The sequence below is a fragment of the Balearica regulorum genome, chromosome 1 (assembly GCF_011004875.1).
Source record: "Balearica regulorum gibbericeps isolate bBalReg1 chromosome 1, bBalReg1.pri, whole genome shotgun sequence".
NCBI lineage: Eukaryota > Metazoa > Chordata > Aves > Gruiformes > Gruidae > Balearica > Balearica regulorum.
In genome coordinates, this window is record NC_046184.1 from 92,872,382 (window position 1) to 92,897,232 (window position 24,851).

The following is a 24,851-nucleotide window of genomic DNA, read 5'->3' on the forward strand; positions in this document are numbered from 1 at the left end:
ACACGGAAGGATGCTAAATCCTGCAGAAGGTACCTGCTGAGAGCGGGAAGGAGCCTCGCCTCCCTCAAACGAGACGGGGTTTAGGGGCCAAAGGCAGCTCCTCAGCGCTGGCACATCTGAAGGCAGGCAAGGCAGCGGCTCTTTGCTGAACACGCCTGCACCTCTGATGGGGTCCCACCAGCCGGTAATGTGCTTTGGCTGGCCTGCACTATGCTCCTCTATCAGCTGTGTCATACTGGCCTGCTGATTCCTCGTGTTTCCTCAAGTCACTCAAAAAAGCCACCGCAATAATTTACTTGTGCCATGCTACACACCATCCTCACTTTTCTTACATAAAAAGTTGTCTCCCGAGTTTTCATGTTCTTCTCTCTCACTCTTCCCTTGTTCACCTGCTGGGACAAACTGCTGGCTGCACACCTGAGGACTGTCTTGTTTGGATTTGCCTGTGAGAAAAGAGACCAACACAGGGAGAGCATAGCGGAAGAAGTGACTTTTGCACTGATGCCTGAAAACAGGCCTGTGGTCAGAGAGGAAGGTGAACACCTTGTCTCCTGACCTCCAAACACCCCGACCCTTGGCTGTGGTACCCTGACCCTTGGCCATCACTGCTGCCACAGAAAGGAGCCATGAGGAGAGGCCGTGAACAAGGGTGGGTGCTGCCTTGATGTGAACGGAGTGCACAGTCCTTCATGATGCTGTGGGGTCCCACAGACTTGCACAACAGCAGCAGCCTTCCTACAGGAAACAAGTAGCAATACCGGCACATAGCTAACAAACACGGCTATTTAAGGTCCATGTTTTTAATGTGGCAAAGGCTATAAAAGTCATAAGGGAAAAAAAGACCTAGAAAAAAAAATAATCACCCTGCAATTACAGGAAGGTCAATATGATGGAAAAGCTCTGCTTGATATCCTCTAATTAACACAAAGGAGACACAGAGCAGCAAAGAGAAAGAAACCCCCTTCCTTTCCGGTTTGTTCTTCATTTGTTGAACTAGAAATTAACCAAGTTCCAGCAGCCAAATCTTTATTATAGGCTGTGATGTCAGAAACAAAAAGCAGCCCAGAACAAATTAAACTCGTAGTGCAACAATTCAGGAAAAGCATCAGCTATTCTTGACTTGTGAGCCTTTGATCTGACTTTAAATTTGGTCTGACTTTCAGTTCTTAATTTGTTGCTAACAAGTACTAAGACAATTACAGCTAGAAGCTACGAGGTCAGTTTTAAGGGTCTGGAAAACCAACTAGGCTTGAACACTTGAGTAAACTTCCATGACTAGCATCTTATAAAAAATAGTTGTCTCACTGTACTGCCAGAAATTTCTTCTATCAGCAGAGCTCAAAATACTCCAGTAGATTTTTATCTGTTATTTTGCTTTGACTTGCGAGTGAAAGGGAACAGAGTTTAAGAAAATCTTCAGTTTTTCCATAACTGTGTACAGGACTTCAGGCATCAGACACATGCTCTGGGAGCAGCAGAAGAAAAAGATTATTCATAACTTAATTTCTGGCCAACCCACAGGTATTACTACAGAAATTGACTGCAGTGAGCTGGTAACAAACAGCAGTCACACTCCAAACAAGTGTGATCAACTCACAATCTGTGTTTGAAGGCACATAGCACACAGTACAGTCCTGCATCTCAGCTGGAGAATGTTTGAACACTCCTACTTTATAATTTGGTACAAACCTACCTTCAAGTTCATGTAGGCTCAACAACGGGCAAATTTTCAAGCAAACGTATATCCAAAAGTAGGAAGAAATGTCATTTACATCTAAAATAAGATGCGTAAAAAGTTATTCTTTCAGGAAATTCCTATGTCATGAATTTCATACTTTCAGGATGGAAGACTCCCCTCCATCCTCATAATCATTAGGTTTTGTTTCTGATTGCAAATACAACTGAAGGTTATATTATGTAGCTTTGGAATTAAAATGAGTGATTACTCTCCCAACAAGTGACAACCCTCCAAATGAGTGACAGATTAAACAAATATCTGAAACAGAACGACAGAGAGAAACCGTCTCTTCTGTCCCCCAATGCAAGTGCAAGAGAGCTCAGAAGAGACAACAGCAAAGCAGTAGCATAGACTGAAATATTTAAAGCTTCTGTATAACTTGTAACACTGAGAGGAAACTCCATTATTAAACATAAAAATGGGAAAGTGGCTGGTGAGGAAATCGTTACTGGAGAGGTGCTTCAGGCAACCAATAGAAAAATCCTCCAGTTTCCTTGCACTTTGAAACAAGACCTAGAACAAGAAAGAGAAGCCACCAAGGAAGAAGCCTCATAGTAAACCTGCCAAAGATAAATGGCCTGCTCAAGCGTGGTATGGAGAGAAGGCACACATTACTCCGTTATAAAATGGGATCACCAGGTCTGAAAGAAGGAGGCAAGTTTCAGAACAGGGAGCTCGTGCCAACTACACCATTGCTTTCTCACTACTGATGCAGTATAAAGCAGCAGGCACTTCTTGCAAAAAATGTTAAGAAGTTCCTGTAAGATCTTTAAAAGCATGTAACAAGAGGCAAAACTCTAGGAGATTATAGTAGATTATAGGTTAGTAGCAAAAATAATCAAGCCCCAAAGGACTGTGCACCACTGAATGTGTAGTTGGAGACAAGAACAACATCAGCCAGTGGTCTTCAATGACAGCTGGAGTTTAGCAAGAGTATGTAACAACTCTACTGTTCTCTGTGTGGACTGGGTCACAGTCCACAGAGGATGAGATCCTTACAGGCAAGAAATATAATAGAATATTCCAAAACCTACCTAGATGATATTGGTTTTCTTTATATTGCTAAGATCTGTTCAATACATCGTTAAATAGGAGTGACTCCTGCTAGCACATGAACCTAATAAAAAAGCTCATTTCTCAATAACAGAAAGACAAAATATACAGCTAGCATTGTTCCAAAGGCACCCATCAAACAAAGATATGAATAATTTTACCTGCCATGTAATAAGAGGAAAGACCATATTAGGTGCTAGGTAGCAAGACAATTATAAAAAACACAACAAACAAGCAGCATGGTCAGTGCTAGTACAAAAAGATGAACTTTCAATACTGTCATTGTGGATTAAAGTCACAAAAATCTGCCACAGTGATTGACAGGAAAATTAAATCATCCTCAAATTCCATTGAAAAAGTTTCTCTAAAATATTCTAAACTGATTTATTGTTATGAAAATTCCCTTCCCTAACTATAATATCAATCAGTCTTTATAATATGACAGTGTATGAACATTGTTAATATGTATTAGTTCACATTATATGCTGCAATGTAATGAGGTAGTGGAATTTTACTGGAGCCTTTGGTACTGCTCATGCTTAGGTAAAACAAACTGAAGTACAGCCGGGCCCTGGAAACAAGGTCTTTGCTTCTTGGAATCTCAGAGCTGTCCATGAAGGATAAAGATACCCCTGGACAACCAAGATAACACCAGCATCCTAGCCCCTCTAACACATCTTTGAAACCCTCCCAGTGTTGTCTGGCATCATAGATAAGTAACTACAGCAAAATTGACTCCAGGGACATCTGAATCAGTAGACAAGCAGCAAGAATGCTGCAGAAATATAGTTGCTTTAGCAAAGATTTACTACGATGAGTAATCGGTAGTGTAGGTGTTAGTGATTAGTCAAATCGTGTTGTACCTGAACATTTGATGAGTATAAGAACCCTGTGTAAAGCCACATTTGGGGTGCCCCAGTTTGGCTGGGAAACCTCATGCACATGAATAAATATTTACCCTTGTAATTCTATACTTTGCATCCTAGCCTCTTTCCTTGGTTGGCAAAGGCCAATTACAAGTTTTTCTAGTATTATCAAGAGTAGAAGGGTAGACAGTCCCAGGACTTGTTACCTGTATGATTCCCTTATCAAGGGCTAGCATCCTCTGGAAAAGAGAGTAAGTAACCTAGAGAAACATTTTACAGAGCAACGGAAGAAAAAGCCTAATTCACCCATATGACATTCAAAGTCCTCCACAGGCTAAAACTGTGGCATTTTGTCTGGCTCCAAGTCCAGATTAAGTGGCAGAAACTGGAGGAAGCCTGATGCATTAGAGATTCTGGGGAGGTGAAAAGAGAAAAACAGAAAACTGATTGGTATGGGATGTGACTGCGGTACAGTAACTTTGTAAAAGCCAACAAGAGGTTAGAGATCACTGAGTGAAGAAGCACAGTATGTGTTGTTACACCAGTAACGATAAAATCCTAGTTTGTTCTCGGTTCTCTTACTTCAGAATAAAGCTGCTTTCCACACAGGGTATGAAAGAAATGTTATTCACTGATCCAACCTGAGTCATTAAATAGAGAAGTGATTTTTATACCTACTTCTAAAGAACATGCATTAGCCCCTCTTGGAGACAGCTGTTCTGCTCTTCACAATGCATCAGTTCAGCAGCTCTTGCGTTTGCACAAAGGACATGTGCAGAACATATCATTGGCTTCTGTACCTGCACAACCAGAATGCAGCAATACTCATTGGCTTTGCTGTTCCCCAAGAAAAAACATTCTAAAATGGTAAGAGAGCACTATAGTACTTAACTGCAGCTCTCTGGATGGACACTGAATGTGAATAGTGTACTTTCTATGCAGGAATGAATAAGAAACAAAAAGAATATCTGGAAATGTGTCTGAGTTGCTCATCCAGTACACTAATTGTTTAATCAAGAGTAAGATGCCAAACTATCAAGAAGGCAACATTATGTGAACTACAATATGGGCTACAGTAGGGGAAGGGGAAAAAATAAACTTGAAATAAGTGTTTGAATGAGACTAAGATTGCCCTGCATTGAGGGGAATCACGTATCACTCCAAAATTTTGATCTTCTGGCATTTTGTTATTTTTTGATCCATCATGTTTTGCTCTAGGATGCTTCCTAGGAAGGAAAAAATACTTCAAAAATAAATGCTTCTACTTTCCTACTGCCTTCAAACCTTTTTAACTTAATTGGTATTGCTGCTGATTTCCACCTGGGTGGTAAATTATCTGATAGTCAAAGCCTATCTCACTCAGTGAATCGATATGACTGCACTGATTGCCTTGTAGGAAGGAACAGAGCTGAAGCTCTTCCAAGGAAACTGGGGACTGAGAACTTTCCTAGCAGTGGGTGAACTAAAGGAGCATGATCTTTGCCATCTCAGAGACACAGGCATATGTGCATGGGGTAACCTGACTCTAGATCCCTAGAATTTGTTCCTGAAGTGTGCCATATGCCTTCCCTTCCAAATCTCCAAGCCAATCCATCACATGAAGAAAGCCTGAGTACCTGGCTCCAGTTTAACATTAATCTCCTCAGAAGTTTCCAGGAATAAGGAAGAATCTGCAGCTTATACAAGCCAGAACTGGCTCAGGCTAGAAGGAAAGAAAAAGGAGATTCACAAGAGAGCCAGAGGAGTTACCGTAATTCCCTGGTTTAATTAAAAAAAAAAAAAAAAAAAAAAAAAAAAAAAGAAAAGAAAACCTAGCAGAGAGGGAGATGCTTTAGGACAAAGAATTGCAGCCTCTACCTGCTGCTCTTCACACACCTGCTTCAAGGCAGAGAAGCAAGAACTTGCCTTTGCCCAGCCAGATCTGAGGTCTGAACAGCCCATATTTCCTCCCTTGCTATTCCCCTGCACAGCCATCAAGTTCTAAGATACAGTGTAGCCCTGTCATTTACTACTAAACCAATTTATCAAGAGTGCTGGGCCACTCCCCTGCTCCCCTTAGGAAGCGGAAAGGTCTCACTGCCCAGAACATTTCTGCAGTGTTCAGCTAGCATTTTGTACACTCGTTTTCATTCCCTTGAATTTGGCTGTGCCCTTGTGTCCCACTTTAAATAGCAGCTTGCCTTCCTCATGGTCTAGCAGTAGTCATCATTTAACTGAGCTCTGCAGAATTCCTCCTTTTTGCATTCTTCATAAATCAGTCTCCACAATTTTGTTGTTTATAGTCCCACACTGGGAACCACGGTTACTTCTGCAGCATAGCAGTTTTTCCCTGCATTTCACTTTTCATCTCCACATTAATCTTTTCAACAGGAAGAACACCATAAATATTTGAGTGACTCAGTCTGCTGCTTCCACCAAGCATACACATGTCCTCTGCAGCTCCTAACACTGGAGCACCAAGCCCACTCCATCTGTTGATCTGAAATCAGAACAGGCTGCTGGGAGGGCTGGAACAACAGAGCTACAGCCATCTGTGCTAATTCAAGTTGCTTACAAGGTTACTCCCACCTGGGAAGGGAGGAGGCAGAGTAGGGTAATACACTTTAAGCCATTCATTGGAAAAGTGCATTACCTCTGCCGCTCTGGACAGAGACCAAGTTGGATAATAATGTTCTGCCAGCATCAAGTCAGCCTGAAGTTTAATTTAGTTAATGATCTAGGCACAAACTACACTGAAGAAAGAGATCCAGCTGTGTGTGAATTCTGCTTCTAACTCTTTCACTGACCACTGGACAACTTTAGGTAAGCAACTTGAAAAACCCAAATCAAAAAGAAAACTCCATGCTAGCAGGACAACGGTAATGAAACCGTTGGTTTTATTAACACTAGTGACAAGCTCGGCACCAGCAGAGCTTTGAACTAGTGCCAAAGACAAACTTAACACAGAACAGTTCACTGTGCTCACTAGTATACAGCAACCAACACAACAGCACATTAGTCCTTGACTGCAGTTTTTAGGTACTACTGGAACTCAGATAATTAACTAGACTGCAAGCATCCCTTCTTCAGGTTAAAAGAGACAAGTCATACCTGCTTCTAGAAGTGACAACATACAAGGGATCCCTGTAAGCTGTCGCAACATCTGGTCAGCTTTGACTTTCCTATTCAGAAATGGGGACAAGTGGCTGTGATACAAGCCCAGCCTGATACTGCAACTCATACTCAGGGTCTGCAGCAAGAGATTAATTTCTCCATGACTGCGTGCACCTTTCTTTCGCACAGAGGAGGGTACATTGGATGGGACTGCTGACCTGCCAGGCATAAGAGGTGGCTCAGGTGGATTTCCAAGTATTACTGTAAAACAAACAGCTATAAGGTCACACAATGCCAGCTGACATTATCACAGAGAAGCAGAATTTGGAAATAGAAGATGACAGTGTGTGGCATAGGCCTGACCAGGACTCAGCTTGGCTTGCCATGGCATAGTTACATGATCTGCCAGGATGCCCCATCTCCACTGTCAGGAAAGTGTGGCCTAGCCTCCCGAGAAAGCTGAGGCTTTGACACATCCAATCTTCACATCAACTCATAAAGATAGCAGGCAGATCCAGCAGTAGTAGCAGTGAAGCTAAAGGGACTGACTCAATGAATATACCTAGCAGAGATGACCAACTGTAAGAGAAAAAGTAGGGTCAGATTGGCAGCATCAGATTGGCAACCAGGCTTTGGGGGTTCAGTCCCTGGCTCTTTGGTGATCTAGTTTCCTTTCTGTGGTTCAGTTTCTATGCTGGTTTTCAGCCAGGACAGACTGAATTTTCACAAGAAGTTGGGAGGGGACACAGCCAGGACAGATGATCCAAACCAGCCAAAGGGATATGCCATACCATATGACATCATGCTCAGTATGTGGAGGAGGGTTCACTGCTCAGGGACAGGCTGGGCATCAGGTTCTGGACAGTGAGCAAATTGTGTTGTGTATCTCCCGCTTTGTATATGCTCTTATGAGAGCATATTTTTATTGTTGTTATTTTCCTCTTCCTTTGCTGTCTGGTTAAAGTGTCCTTACCCCAACCCATGAGTTTTACCTTTTTCTTCTGATTCTCTTCCCCATCTCACAGCAGGGGGAGGAGTGAGTGAGCAGCTGCATGCTGCTCAGGTGCTGCTGGGGCTAAACCACAACAGTTTCCTCACCTCTGAGTTGTGAATACCAATACTGACCTCATTGGTAAAGCATTGAGATTCGCTATACCCCAAACATATTCTTGCGAAGTATAAAGCCAATAAAGAAAGCAAATGGGCAAGTGTTGCGCAAGGAACCATTATTAAGAAAAACAAGGCAATAGCAGGAAGAAAAAAGACTGGGGGAAAAAAACCTTGCTGACCACTGAAAGAGCAGTAAGTCCATTGCTTTGAGAATGTCAAAACTAAATCGGACATCTCACTGGGAAACAGTTTGTCAGTACCAGAAAACTGGGTTAGATGATCTGATCATACATCTCACCTCAATACTTATAATGCACTGACATCATGACAGCTTTCACCTTGAAAGAGTGAAAGATGTTAAATGAAAACCAAAGTAGAAAAGAGACTAACACAAGGATATCAGTAAATTCTTCTTCCACAAGTGTAAATTCATGATGAAGAGACAACATTGAAAACAAAAGATAAGGGAATGGAATAAATCAAAAACCCGGTGAGGAAGTGAAATTGAGACTACTATCCTTGTCTGCAAGTATTAAAAATCGTTTTACCAAAGATGCCCAGAGAACGAATGGTTCACACTTTCCCATAGTAAGGTCACAGACTTAGAGACAGGTTATCCCAAGCTGAAAAAAAAAGTAGGTGACCCAAAGGGCAGAGTGCCAGATCTTGGTAGCAGGGGCCAAAATTGTTGCATGAACCATCAGCAGCTTGTGATGTGAACCTGGGCACATCACTCCCCCTCTTGGTGTCCATTTCTCCTTCCATTTTACCTACATTCTCACTTGGGGACATCCTTACTGGGAATCTATACATCGTCCAGAACAAGCAGGCTCTGATGTAGCCCTACAACAAATGTTAGCTTCAGCCAACTCAGCTCCTTGAGAGCTGCTGCAGAACAGGGGCCTGGGATTTAACAGCAATATGGCCCATCCAAGACTGCAGTTTCCGAAGTATGAGACTGCTATCATGCATTTACATGAATGTGGAGGTCTTCATTGGAATATACAGCCCTATAAGGTCTTCCCGGTATCCAGTGTAACTTTTCCTTGCTTCAGTACTTTATCTCCCCTTTTTCTGCCCTAAATAATTCTTAGTACACCTACAGAACTGTTTGTTTTGTCCCTCCTCAGCTATCACTTATTCTAGTCTGACATACTGAGCACTTTAACCATCCCTATATATCAAACTTTCCAGGCCCCTCATCACTTTTCTTGCTTCCCTGTGAGTTTCTTCCAGCTTGCCAGTAGCTCTCTGCACCCTAAGCAAGCAAGGGAATGCTCACCAGCATTCCCACAGCAGCCACACTCAAACAGCTCTGCCATAGCTCCTTGTCGGCTTACAACATTGGTTAACACTCACCTTCTAAAAATGCCATTAGACTGAAATCTAACAAGGTTCCTCTCAATGTCACAGCAGTCACACATGTTCCAGTCAATACTGTCAAAGAGAGTTAGGAGCCCAGAAACTATTGAACCGCAGCTCAAGCCTGCACTGTCTACAGGTGCTGAAAAGACTAGAGCACATCCAGCATCTCACTAGTAGCAAAGTGCCCTTGGGCACCTTGGTTGCAGCTAAGTGTTGCCCTGCCACCTGTGTGTGATTTTCTTCCACCTGCTCTACTGTCCTGCAACAGCAGAAAGAGCTGCCCAGCTTTGAATAGCCACCACTTCCCTGCAAGGCCACATGTCTCTCCTTGAGCTGACCAGGAGCCAGCAGGTATCCCTCCCTACTTTTCCTTGAGCAGTGATTATCTGAAACATCTGGCAAGCATTTAATTCTGCATGCCATTTCTCTGGATGGAAGGAGGAAAGAAAATGTTTGAAAAAAGAGACCAATCAACTGGTAAGATCTTTGTATTACTGGGGTATCCAGCATCCCTTCTGCTGGATGGTGCTCAAGTCAGGAGTAGCTGAAGAATACATAATGCCCCTCAACCTTTATTTCTGAGGTAAAAAAGGGAGGAACATGTACTGATATGATTGCAGATGGAAAACAGCCATTCTTTAGGCTACAATTATGCAATTTACACATAAGCCAGAAAAGAACTCCTATTCACACAGCCCTTAACTTTTCTCAGCAGCATCTATCATTTGAAGAATACCACCTCTTTCAGTATAGCAAAAAGCTAGAACTATTCTTCCTTTCCAGCAGTTCACAGCAGCACAGGGAAAACTGATTTTTGCTGCTCCCAGGATGAAGAGCTAGGCCTCTACTACCGCAGAAAGGGGAGAAGCAGAGGAAGGAGGAAGGGAGGACCCAACCAGACAGCACACAGCTCTGGAGAACAGGCTTACTGCTTCCATTGCTTTCAAGGGTATCAGAAATTTAAGATGAGCAGGAGCTGCTGCTGAGAGATGCTACTTCTCCTGCCCATCAGCAGTGGCTGCTGTCCCACCCACATTGTTTCTTCAGGCAGCAGCCACCATGAATGCGGGTTTTCAGGGCTTTGGCCGAAGCAATAGTGCTGTGACCATTTTGCTGTCCTTGGCAATCTACTGCCCAAGGAGCTGTGCCTGTAGTGAAAACCAGCCTTGAATCCATCAATGTTTATTCACTCCAAATCAAGAGTAAATTTTACAGCCTTCTCGGCTTGGCTTGCAAAGATATGAGGAGCAGTATGCATCTACATTGCAATAAAGAAGTTGGGACAATTGGGACAAGAGTAGGTATGTTTCAGCAGTGTGCTAGATAGGCCAACTCTGCATGAAATAGTAGGCTAATGGTAGGGTACCACTCTGGAGACAGTTTACTCCACTCCCCTACCAGGCTATGACAATAGGCAGATCACTTTGGATGTGCAGGCACAGTCTGGTGTACGACTGGCAGTCAGCAGTTGAAAGAGGAAGATGAAGGAGAGCTCTCTTTCCCATGACATGAAGTAATTCAGCTGGCCAGGTGCTACAGTGAAAGATGAGGAAGATGAGCAGCCACTTTCCTCTGATCCATTTAGAGTTAGTCATTGTAACTGGTATGACAGCAGCCAGACTCTCACTTTCCTATCATGATTTTAGAAAGTGTGGTACAAGACAAGGGGAACCACTACTTAGTTCTGGAAGCAAAGATATCCAATTAGATGGACCAGACAAGTCCCAAAGTGCAGGTTTTCTCATGCAATTAGTGTGCTGTAAGCTAAAGAAGCACTGGATAACAGGACCATGGGGAAATCCATCCAGATCCTGCTTCAGCAAGACCTGCTAAGCATCCCTCTTTGCAATTTTGAAGGCAGTAGCAGTGCAAACTCACCAAACTTTGATGCATCTACAGGGGATGCACATTAGAACTTGTAATACTTGTCTGCATTTTCATCAGTAATTCTATTTATAAAGTTTCTTCCTTCAAGATCTCTTCATCCCCCAGCCCCGTTTACAAGGAGACCTCCTGCTACAAAAGTATGCTGGATTTATCATGTCAAATTTGCCAACTAATCCTTTCCCTAGGGCTTCTGAAGGTACACATTAAGATAAAAAAGAAATTTAAAAAGGCTTTACATGAAGCACTTCAAAAACATTCATACATCCTCACAGCCTCCCCCCATAAGATCATGTACAAGTCAGAAAGCATTTCCCACTGTGAAATCAGAGGAAACCAAAGCAGAGAGACACGGAGGCTGAGATAAGAGCTCTGCTTTCGCCATAACACGTTACACTGCACCACAGGTCATGCGCCTGAGCTGCAAAGCAGAGGCTCAGAGGGCTGGCATTCTGCCATGGCATAGCATGGCCTTTACCCAGGGCTCACAGAGGCTGCAAGAGGGCAACAGAAGCAGAAGAAAACCCTACATCTGTGCCTCCAATGTGCAGGGTTTCTGCATATCCCATTAGCTCTTTACCTCACAAGCAGAAGACCTGCAGCTTAATTAAAAGGAAAAGAACCAAGGGCTTGCAAGCAATGTACAAAGACTAATTGAACAATTGTCCCCAGCCAGTTAGAAACTGGTAAGCACAATCATTTCCAGCACCAATGATCCCATCCTTTCTTCAGGTTAGTAGTACAGATGCAGAATGACAGTCTGCTCTGCCTGACACAGACAAGCTCTTTTGAGGTTGCTGCAAGTTCAGTCGGTGCAGAACTGCATTGGCAAAATGACAGTTCTGTTTTCTGTCCCTGCTCAGGCACGCAGCATGGAGGCAGGGTCCAGACTACCTTAACCCCCATCAAAGCCTCTGTCTGAACAAACTGCTGTATAATGTTAATTTAATACAGAGCCCAGGTCCTTCTCAGCATATGGCAGGCTACAGTAGTTCCTTGGGTCTGGACACAGTCACTCTCAAGCACAACTCAAAGCAGAAACAGTTTTATTTAATTATTGTATAACCATGCTTGGAAAACAGAAGGGTAATTTCTAACGTCCTCCATCATTAATATTAGATGCGTTTATTCTGCTGGAATATTAGAGGACTGACTCAGGACTAGAACATCCTCACAAAGAAGGGTGCAACATACGCACATGCACAAAAATTTATTAGCAGCATCCATAGCTGATGCCATACATCAGCTGTAATGGTGAAAGCTCCTTTGGGGGGGGAGATAAACAGAATTAGAAGGGGAAAGGAAACCTCTCTCCAGTGGCTACCCAGGACAAGGAGTAAGTGATAGGGGTCCCCAAACAAGCATCCTTGCCAGGCACCCCTCCAGTGCAGCTGGTCATTCCTCCCATCCTTTTCCCATAACATCTGTATGGTTACCATCAAGATCCTCTCAAATCCCCTGTTGCTTGCCCCTGCGTATAACACTGGTAGCGCCAGAGTACATGCTGAGGAGGGGTAGGTCCTGTGTGCCAATTCTGTGCATATGTATTATTGAGTCCCCTAATGTAGAGCAAGGGCTACACCCTAGTGGGTGATGCTCACAGCAATGAATATCACCTCAGGGTGTGCAAGTGCGAAGCCATGAGAATAACACCAACAACAAGGGGAAAAAAAATATTGCCCCAGAGGCTCTGGCCAAGGCAGCCACAGCAGCCTGGGTGCCAAGGCACAGAGCTGCCTGTGCAAGGCAGGCTGCAGAACCACAAAGAGAAGACCTTGAGCAATAGAAGGGGCTGAGGCACCTAATGCACTATGTGACAACTGTGTTAACAAATCAACTGTAAAACAACACTACCATCCAGCTTGGATTACAGCCTGGGATATAAGCAGGGTTGTCTTGTAAATACCCACTTGTTAAATGCAACCTTCAGGTGCACACTGAAGTGGAGGGAGGAGATGTATTTACAGTGACTACAGCTACCTCTAGCTTGATATCATATACGCTATGCTTATCATCAAGATCCCAGCTTACACCACACTGCATTACCAGTTCATTTGTTGTCTGTGGTCAGCCATAAAACGATCACTAAAATAAACCAGACAAGTGATGGTTGTAATTTCCTGTCAGGTAATCTTTGCTTATCTGCTGTAACCATGCAATAGTTTTGTCAGAGGGAACTACCCACACACACCCCCTCATTTACATGCTGCATTTGAGAAAAGCTACCAGCCGCACAGCCCTGTTGCCAGCCTGCTGTGAGGATTCCTGGGGCTCAGGAGGCTCCTCACAGCCAGTAACTTCCCTGGGGACTCTGCATCAACAGCTGCACAGCTGGAGAAGCTGTATGGTGCAACATGCTCCAGCAAACCCTGAGCTGATTTGTTTAGAAGAGGCAGAGCTGCACTGTCTGCAGCACAGCTCTGTGCTCTGGGCTCCTTTTTCATGAGGGCATGCCTCACTAAGGGGTGTAAGTTTTCCTCAGAAAACCAGCACTGCGTCAAGCAGTAGGAAGGACGGGGTGGCCACTGGAGAAACCCCACTGAAACATTGCTGAGTTTCTTACCACTTCCTCCTCCTGCACCTACCACGCTGCCTGGGTTGGAAAATGCATGCAGGAAGATGATCTGGTGGCAAAAGTTCAGTTCTGCATTTTGCCATAATCAGGTTCAATTCCCAAACCCTGCGCAACCTTTGAAAGTCTGTTCCCAAGAGATTTTTTCTGCAACTTATTCAGACACCTAAAATTACAAAAAGGTTTTCACCAGTATTTCCAAAAGACCCAGGTCTTCAGTGATTTTAATGCAGGAAAGAATTTGAAGAACAGAACAAAAGACGCATAGAAAACCATAAGCTATCTTTCTGAATAGCCTTTAAAGTGTGACAGTCTATGTGCTGCAGATTCCCATCCATAAAATAGGGGACACAGCACATTCATACTACACAGAGCTGTTATGAGTGTAAATAAAATGTACTCCCATACTACCCAGGTGCCTTGCAGTATCTTGAATAGATTCCCTCCCTACCCACAACCTGGAAGCAAGGCAGGAACAGGATATCATTAATGTGGTTGAATGCCTTACAGAGCCTAATCACTTATTTGAACTGAGCATGGGAAGTACCCAGCTTATTCACTACACACCCCAGTTAGTTAAAACCAGAAGCAACATGGTAAGAATAAACTAGAGAAGTAGCTGTAGTGTGCAAAGAATAGCATTCCTTCATTGGGCATTCCAAGGAAAAATAAATATAGAATAATCTACCACTCTAACATTCTCCTTTGATCAGCTTCTCTCCCACAAAGCAGAGCCTAATTAAGTCCACATTTATCTGAAGATTTCTTCAGTTAGGAAAGGTAAAACACATACTAACTGCTAGGCAGAAAAATGAAGGCTCCCACTGCTTTCACAAACACTTTAAAAGGAAAAAGTGCCAATGGAACAGAAAACATAATTCAGAAGCTACTGACCAGTGGGCACCCTCAGCTACCAGTCTGTCAAATAGTAAAGCCATAGGTACTGGATATCTGGGTAGTATATTCCATGGTATCTTAAGTCTGACATTTGTACATAAACAAGGTGATTAGACTGAAAAGTCCTTTAATATCTTAGGATCTTTCCACGTTGTAAACTCCTTGATGTTTGGGGAAAATAAGTGCACATGAGTCCTTGTGGCTTTCCAGGAACTGATCCAAGCCTGATGCTGCTCAGAAACAGATTCCTTTCCCCATACCAGGAGTACATGAAGCCCCATTCATGCCTTATGTCCACTTCGGGCTAGGCAGCAATGCCATGAGAACTCACAGCAAAATTGCAATGCATCTAAAACATGCCCATTGGAGAGACTGAGCATTTAGGGGGCACTGCACATCCCACCCAAGCAACAGTGCCAGCCCACAGAAAGGAGACTGAAAGTAATAAGCCATGTTTCAAGCAGCAGCTTGCCAGGTCACCGATCCCTGTGACAGAGTGCACTCACTTCCACAGATGGATGGAGCTATTCCTCATGCTGATTAAAGCACCATTAGCATCTATTCACTCTAAATAGGCTAGTGAATGCCCAGCCAGAAAGGTCAGGTTAAAAATTCCCTATGAGACCATTCTGTTGGGCTTTCAATGGCATGTCAATCTGCTTCATGTGAAAACACACCTTAATAAGCAAGACAGCATTACTCAGAACCATTTGTCCAGGTGTGACAAACTGCATAAAACCCAGGAAATTACATCCATTAGGATAAGCATGCAAGCAGCATTTTCATTGCTTAGTGCAATTAGAGTGATGTACAACATCCAGCTTCTGCTGCTCACAGGGAAGTATGGCTACTCTTTCAGGAGCTCAGATAAGTTAAAATATCAAGTGACACTTGTGGTCATTACAAACCCAATCCTGCTGCAATGCCTGGTTATCTTACTGCACAGGCACCCTCATTAATTCATTATGGCTACTGAAGGAGCAAACGAAGTACGCATTTGATCTCAACAGCAGCTCTGAAGATTATACATTCACCCCTCCATTATGGCTCCCCACTGGGACATGTGCTCTGCACCCAGAAAGACAAACTTCCCCTGCTCTGCATCTTGCATCCCGTCCTCTCCTGGTGTCAGAACTCAGCACACATTGTTGCTCATCCTCACACACACTGCCATCCCATTGTGCTTGCTGACATTTAAATATAACAACAAGAAATCATGCCTTTCTCCTACAAAGCTTCCAACCTTGTAGCTGACTGGAAAACCTCATCCCTGGGTGAACAAAAAAAAACCCGAGAAGATAAGGAATACTCATAGTCCAGCATTGCCTTTCCAGGGATGCAAATGGCAAGGCACATATAGGCTAAAGGATAGCCACATGCTGTTCTCTTATTTTTATAAGGGAAGAGCTAGTCTGTGGTCATGCATGTAGCTAAGTCCATACCAATTTACAAAGGGACCTGCAGCAGCTTGGAGACTCTTTTATTGCACATACATTTCAGCTCTGACCAACTGAGAGCAAACAGGGACCTGCAACTCAACCCCAGTGTCAGCTGGAGAGACAGGGGATAAGCTGGAAATGGAGCAGGGCTTTTGCCAGCTGAGGGCTGTTCCAGTGGCACCCCACCAACACCCTTCTCCCAGACCCAGGCTGCCATCAGTCTGGCCCTCCTGGCCTCTTTGGTGCCAAGCCAGCAGCAGTGCCAGCACGAACACAGGCCACTAGCCTGGAGATTGCCTGCAAGAGATCAGCCGGGCCAGGAAAGTTGCACACCACAGTACGAACAGTGAAAAGAGACTATCCTGGAGAATCTAATCCAGCCCATCATCTATTTAAACATGAGCCTCACTCAGTGTCTCCTCCACTAACAGCAAAGGCATCTGGACTGCACATCCCATCACAAAGAATAAGCAGCAAGGAAATAGAGTGTTAAAAATCTACAAACTTCTGCTCAGCTTCCCAACCCAAGACACTTACCAAACCCTTATATTCTTCTACCTAGTTCTCTCACTTCAAAAACAAGACTATTTTTACTCAGAAAGGAGACTGTCAAGGAGTAAACCACTTAAAGCCACTTCTGCCTGCCAGATTTTCCAGGAAGATCTCTACTACAGCACACAAGACAGACTATGTCTGCAAGACCAACACTAATACTTCCCAACAAACACTTGTGACCAGACATTAAGTACGCACACTAATACTAAAAGAGAACAACTTCTCTGATTTCTTAAACAAGTGCTAGAAAGTTTGTTTCTCAGGGAAGAAAATTAAGGACTCTACACTAGAAAGTACTAAAAAAATTGCATAGAAAAAGCATGTGGAAATAAATAACACGTAAAGTCAGAAAACCACAGCCATCCTGTTTTCACAACACCAGGATCCATTTTCCTTTCATAACCAGTCTGTAAATAGCTATTGCTTCTGGAGAATGGGTTTCACTTGGTATGTGAATGATTTATGGCTTCATGTGCTTACTTGCATGAGCACATTAGAGCTCCACTGACCAAATGATGGGACACAGCTTTCCATGTTCTTCAAAAATTCATAGAAGTCAAAAAAAGCTGACTGCTTCAGTTTCCTGACTGTGATTCTTCAAACATATGCGTAGGTTTTGACACCTTTGATCTGTGCGTGGAAAGGGAGACAAGGCAGGGGAAAGTTATTTTAAGACACCTAGCACTGACACTTCCAGTCAGATGCATTAGGAACTTACAATACAGGGCCACAGAGACTTCATTTCTTTAAACTTTAAGACACAAATATCTTCTTGCAGCAATAACTATATTTATTTCTCTGCTGCAACTTACTTTTTCTCCCCCACTTGCCTTCTCTGTTGCACAGCTACACTGCTGATCCCATCTCCCTCTATTCATGCCTGCAGCAATACCATAGTTGGCTTGATCTCACTGAGCACGCTGTTGCCCATTTGTACTATCAGGAGGTAGGATTGAGAATTCAAGAAACGGCATTTTTCTACAGCAGTGCTGAAACACAAGTATAAATCCAAATACTGAAGCGTTGTAAACAGAAAGGAAAAGCTGAGAAGTTAAATAGACAATTTGACATTAGAAGAAATACAGCTATAACAACGTGCATTTTTGGTTAAGCTTACAGCCGTTCATTAGAAGTAGAGAAAAAAGCCCAGCCTGACATTGTCCTCTTACTATTGTAGTGTCAAGCACAGGTTTCCACAGGGATAATAAGCACCATCCAGCCTGCCATGTCCTACCCTCTCCCTTTCATTCCTCAGGGAGGACCTGAAACATATCCGCACATCACACAGGCCCAAGGTAGGACATATCCCAAATGCAGATGGGAAGAATCTCAGGTTTTTTAGGGTTGATGCAGTAAGCATCAGATAAGGATGAGGACTCAAACACAGAATTCACACCTATGCTTAATGGCCAGAGTTAAAAGTGCACTGTGGAGTGTCAGAGCTTCATTAGAAACAGCAGTGTAAAAAAATGAAACAAACACCACAGCCTTTTCTTCTTTCTCCTCTCAAAAAAGAATGTCACTTGCAAGCATAAGTGTTGGTTTGGCTATCCTGAGTTTTTTGTTTTCTATTGACTATACAAAGGTAATGTAGCTCTGAAAAAGCACACATGGATCTGCTCCACATCAGCAAGTTTGTTTACCAAGTCTCAGTCTTGATTTCTTCAACTATAAATCCCTCTCAGATCAAAGCTGTGGTTCCATTATTTCTCTGACAAAGCTGACTTAAGATTCCTGCTTGTCCCTGCCCCCTATTATTCTTTCCTTCTCTCCATTTCCCATCTCTACCTCATGAGGCCTTCTCAGCTGTGCCAGATCTCAAATTTGATGTTTTTAACAGGGAAAAGCCAAACCCCAGAACTAAGTTGTTTAAGTTGCACCACCACTGAAGGAAGTATACATGTAACTGTACCAGCAAAGGCAACCTGCTTATAAACGTCTTTGAGAGGAAGGGCTTTTCAAACCCATAGCAGACTGTGGTTCTGTGGCCCTCAACAAGGGGAGCTGTGCACCACTGGATAGTCAGCAGGACAAATTTGATCAGGATTAGGCACAGCTGCTCAGCTACAGTTTTAAGTAACACAGAACACATGAAACTAAGCCAGCTTTATTCTTTTATTCCAGCTGCAGAAGCAGAGATGAAATGATGTGGCATAAAAGCTATGAGATGACAGTGCCACTTTGACAATTTTTGACCAAACTTTTACTGGCAGAGTTTGTACCAGTTCAGCACTTTTTGTTTTGTGGACTGCACACTAATCTTGTCCCTTTCTGTCATGTGGCTCATCACACAGAGCCACAGCCTGAGTTTGCAGAGGCAGTAATCACAAAAAAGCTCCCAGGTTTCTACTCGCAGAATGAACATGCTTGGAATAGAAGCAGAAGCATCAGGTAGTCTTTTTTTTTTTTAGTAGGCAAACTGCATTTTAAATGCATCTATTTACCAACAGTAATACTTTTTTGAAAACCTTTTCCATATAAGTGGTTGGTAACTTGCATTCTGGGTACGGACAGAAGAGTCATTCCCTCTGTCTTTCACAGTTTCTAAACTTTGCAGCGGGGTCACAAAGAGAAAGAGCTAACACCCAATAACACTGGCAATAACACATCATTTCTCCAGCCAAGATCTCCTTGATGGATGACATATCCCAGGAACCATTCCATTATTTTAGATTGTTACTTAGAGTTGGTGGCCAGATGGCAATTGCAGGATAAAAAAAAGTTGGCAAACTTGTACACATCTTTGCTTCTTCCAAGGTAAAGAAAGATAGTTTCCAGAAATATTCAGAGTGTTAAAAATAGCAGGAATGAGTATGAAAAGCCATTTTCTAATAGCTGCCTGCCTTTTCCGTATTTTCGTCACAAAAAATCAATGTAGGAGTCTTTGTCATACCTAAGTTGGCTAGTCCCACTCTGGCTGTGCTCTTTTAGCAATCACACTGAACATTTATTTTTAAGCCTCTATAGTTAATGAACAACCAGAAATAGCTTAGGTCATTCTTACTGTAGATTTTTCCTCTACAGAGATCTTATGGTCTGCCTCACATCTGAGGCTTTATTAATTACTAGCCTCACTACTGCTAAGAGCAAAAATGTTATCAGCAAGGTACTGTTGCTTACTGACAAAATAAGGGATGTCATCAATTGCATATAATAAATATCTGTCATAAATTGTGCAGTTCTGTTGTCATTTGTGGCTGAGGTTTACATGCACTTCCTTGGCTTTAAAAAGCATCTTCTTGTCCCATCCCATTTCTCTATCACCTTCTGGCACCCCAATGTAGCCATGTCATTGCTAAAGAAGCTACAGTTAAAGGTGGTCCTATAAGAAAGTGTCAATGTTAAATCAAACCAAAACTATCTATGCTCAATATTTTTGTCATCCAAGCCAGGTTGAGCATATCAATATTCCAAGAGATTTAAGTCATCTTCAAAAAAAGAGATTCATTCATAGATCTCTGAATACTTCACTGATGTGCCTCAGTTCTCAGAAACTCCATAGCACAATGTCTTTTAAAAGAAAGTATTCTCTAAAAAGGAACTGTGACATTCGTACTAAGAATAAAGATCTCATTTAACTTTAGAACTAATAAAACCCAGTAAGATTCCAGTTCAGAAATGTACCACCTTTTCAGGACAGCATTCGAGCAAATCCATGTTAGTATATGTGTAAATTTATTTATCTATGCTTATTTAGGGTATTTGACTTCACACACAATTAGATACAAATAAAAAAAAAAACCACAGGCAGAAGTCTCTAAGCAGAGCAAACAAACAGCATTTTCTCCTTCCCCTGGGAAATAGCTTTCTCTCCCCCCACTGACTGCTCATACCTCGACATGGCCGTAAGAGAGCTGGGAGGCAAAGGCGTACCAAACACCTGCGAGGGAGAGCAGGCAACTGCTGGAGTACTCTCAGCCCTCTGGCTTGCACTCTGCTGCCAGACACAGCGATTCCCACTGCTGGGCTGCATTCAGCCACCTGCTGCCATAAAGCTGAACCTAACCTCCTTGGGAAACGGTGCCAATTAATCCCAGTTGTTCCCCTATAAAGATGCGAGGTATTTTGTTCCAGCCTCTGCAGTGGCAGGCAGAACCAGGGAAACCTTTTTTGATTTACACCCACTCCTCCGCACAGCACTTGCGTTTCAGGACTGAAGCAAGGTACAGGCCTGTATCAATGCAGCAGTATACACTTGAGGAAGAGAAAAAAAAACTAACAAGGGATTGAATGCCAGGCATTATGGCAACAAAAATCAAAATACTCATTGAACTGCTTCCTGCTGGAATGGATTATAAAGTAGAAACTGCTACTGGAAAGAAAACATGAAACCAAAACCACTGAAATGCTAGTTTTGTGGTGTGGTTGTACACCATGTTCATAGCACCTGGGAAAAAAAAAAGCCAATATTTGCCCTTCTTGCTGGCTCTACCTCTTCATGCACAACCTGCTCTCAGAAGCAGTTCCTAATGTTTTAAAACATCCCGTTAGTAATAATAGTGACCTAGCTTAATAAGAGACAATACTTCAAGCGTTCAAGCGTTCAAGCCTTTTACACTTCCTTCATCTGTAAAGGAAATTAGAAATTGACATTATTGCCATTTTGATTGCCATTTTGCAGCCCCAAGGAGGACTGGAGCCGTGCTGTGCTCAGTGTTCTGCAAACACGTGCTGAGAATCAGCCCTGCACAAATGAATCTACACTCAAAAGAGATGAGATGGGGATAAGGTGTAGAAGGTTTGCTTGGAAAGCAAAAGGATTTGTCCATGGCCATTTAGCAGAGCAGGAATATAACCTAGGCCTCCCAGCTCCCTTTTGCTGGCTATTAAAAGCCATTTCTGTGCTTATCAGGTACTAGTGGTAGCACACCATTGCAGTCAGATTTATGTCAACAAAGGGAGACTGCCTATTCAGCTGTAGGAAAACTCTCCAAGTCATCTAGTCCATCTGTTTCCTCTGAAACAAGGTCAAGTTTACCTTGATAATCCCCAACATGTTAGTATGATCAGTTCTAAAGCATCTCTGATATCAAGCAATCTATAACTTCCTTACATTGCTTAGCCTCATACTGGAACATTTCTCCTGAAGGTCTATACTAATTCTCCCACGCTACAGAGTAATCCGAATCCTACACTTGTGATCAGAGTAATAATGCACCAAATAAAACACATATGAAGAATACCCTTTTCACTGAAGTTCCTAAGTTGCATCTGCTTTGGGCACAATTTTCTTTTTTGTGGGTTCCAGGAAACTGCAGTGCAATTAACTACTGTCTGCATTTCCAACTGGAGCCTGGGAATTGTTTATCAAGGATTATCCTTGAACATTTTGCTCCCAGAGTAAATTCATTCCATTTTCATGAAAGAGAGACTAATTCATTTTTAACCATCAAAAAAGATGGGAGTTGATGCTTCCCTCTGCTTTGTTAGCAGCGAGAATACTATTAGGCAGCCTACGTTCGCAAACTGTCTGCCCTTGATGACATCTGCTAGATTTATGAGATCTGGTAGCTCCTAATTAAAGGCACTTTTCAGAAGGGCAATGAAAATGCTATCAAGGCCTTGCTCACTCTTTTAGGATAGAGCAGAAAAGCCTAATAGGTGAAACTGGTGGGCTGAACCAACACACTGAATAGTTAGAATGCTTCAGCATCCATTAGCAAGCTTCTAAGCCTTTCATTTTGGCTTAGATCATTACTGTTATACAAGCAAGAGACAGCTCTAAGGGGAGGCTGGAGCTGCCCACCTATTTGGAAGCAGGAGCACCCAACAGCCTCCTGTGTCACATCAGCCAGAATCCCTCCTGGGGATGACATGCTGCCACAGCGGCGGGAAAAGCACAAAGCAAAACCTAGACTTGTAACCCTCCCTGTACAAGGACACATCATCACATGAAAAGCTAGACCCTCAAAGTAAGATGCTCTGGAGAAAGTTATTTTTCTTTACCCCATCAAAACCTGGGTGTGATACTCTCAAGGAGGTAGCTGCATGGGCTTTCCTCCACTGCTGAGTACGGGGAACAGATCATTCTGCATCCAAGTGCTACCCCTTGAGATACTGACTTTCGCTTTTCCTCGCCTACCCTGCAGAGGGCTTGTTGAGCTCACACATGCCCATATCCTGGGTATGGTCATATAATTTTACCTGGCAGGTGAAGAAACATTGGCTAGTACACTCTCTGTGCATGATTTGCTGTAATTGCAAGATGTGCGGGAATAAATAGGTTATCATTTAAGAAACAACCAACATTTTGCCATCCCTTACCATGCAGAATTAGGTCTAAATCCCCAAGTTAGGCTCTGAGCTCAAGGAGGAAAACATTACGCTAACTTTGTGGTAACAGGTGTTAGTTAAATTCTGGCCAGCCCTGCTAGATGGATATAAAACTTCCATGCAAGAACAGAAAGCTCTGGAAGTTATGCAGTGTTGGCTCTTCAAATAAGAGTGATTTGACTTTGTTTTAAACTTTTTTTTTTTTTTACAGGCAACACATCAGATAAAGGCATACATTCTTATTAAAAAACCACTGCCACCTCAAAGTCATTATAAAATGGAATTAGTTACAAGTGGCATAGCTAGCAACCTCAAGAACATTTAATAAAGCTGGAAAACTGTATTAGTAAAGCTAAATGAAAAGGTGAGCTCACACTTCATTATACCAGTGCCTGTGTAATAATCTTATATGCTCCCAGCAAGCTGAAAGGCAGCGGCCTTCAGATAATAGCAAAATGATTATGTGAACAGGGAAGTTTTAGACTGACTCCAGTAACTGGGCAGGAGAGAAGCTCCTGTGTGATCAGATACCATCCACTCCCAGTTTGCTAAGGGGGCTGCAGAACTTGGAAGAACACCAAGTAAATGGGGATGCAGCCTCAGGCTGTTTTAAGTTTGGAGGAGCCCAAAGACTTCAAGGATTAGTTTAATACCCTACTTCAGGGCAGCAAAGCCTCTCTAGCCCTCAGTTGACTTCCAAGTAAAGTGGAGACATTGAAATATTTTGCAGGAGGACACTGTAGTGTATTTTTCTACAATACTGTGTTGTAGAAAATAATTAATCAAGTATCCTTAGAAATATCCATCACTTTCATAGGATGTGCACTGCAAAGTGCAAACCTACTTTTCAGAGCTTATTTCCACTCTTCCCCCCCCCCCCCCCCCGCCCCCAAAATAAATGGGTTTAGATCCAGTGTCTTCAGACAGCACATCATAGAAAAAAAATCAGAAATTGGATTCTGTGGGGGAAGAAAATGTCTCTACTGATGCTTGCAGGAATCCCAAGGTGGTGGTTGTCAGTCTGGGAAATGCGAGTGCTGCTTAAAATAAAGAGGGTATTGTGGAGAATATAGTGCTAGCAAAAGGTGCCAAATACTCTCTTTGGCAACAAAAGCCTTAGACCAATGAATGACAGGGATGCAACATCATGTTGTTACGCAATACAGAAGAGAGATGATTATATACACAGGTGACCTGTTTCAGGGGAATTTAGAAGAAAGGGCTGTTATTAAAATGCAATGATCTTCACCCAACTTCTTTGCAATGACAGGTCATTCAAGTCACCTCTTGTGCTGTGCAAGAGATAGATAGGAGAGGTCTTAGAAGAGGCAAAGCCAAAGCAGTCACTGACACAAATGCAATCATAATGAAGAGAGGGGAAAAAAGAAAGGGAGTGGGGGAAGAAACAAGCAACCTCCATGGAGTTTCTTCACTGATTTTAAACCTGTACTCAGCAGCAAACCACCTAGCCATACTGGTATTAATTACGCTTCAGAGCTGACACACTGCTGCAGAGCAGAGGAAATTCTGCAGTGCTTATGGGCAAAAATGTGAGTAGCCGGCACAAGAAGAAAGCTAAAGATAACTTTACTCACTGTTAAAGACAGCTGCATTCACCACTGATAGGTCTTATCTAAGCAGAGCAAACTTGGCCCAAACTTCAGAGACAGATCTGCAGAGAAATCTCACCACACCTTAGGGAAAGACACAAAAGACACAAAAGGCAGCACTCAATTCTGAATCGGTGCCCAGGAGTGACATGGATAGTTGGTACATACCATGGAGAGATAAATGGTATTGACTATAACACAGTAAAAAAAAAAAAAAAAAAAAAAAAAAAAAAAAAAAAGAGCTCTCCTACACTCTGCAAGTGCTTCGTGAGGCAAAGAAAGGAGATTTCTAGCCTGTGTAAAGTTCTGGCCTGCCTGTACTTTAAGTGTTATGTTTGGCAACACTTCCACAAAAAATAAGACTAAATTAGAATGCAAGTAACATGATCCAAACCA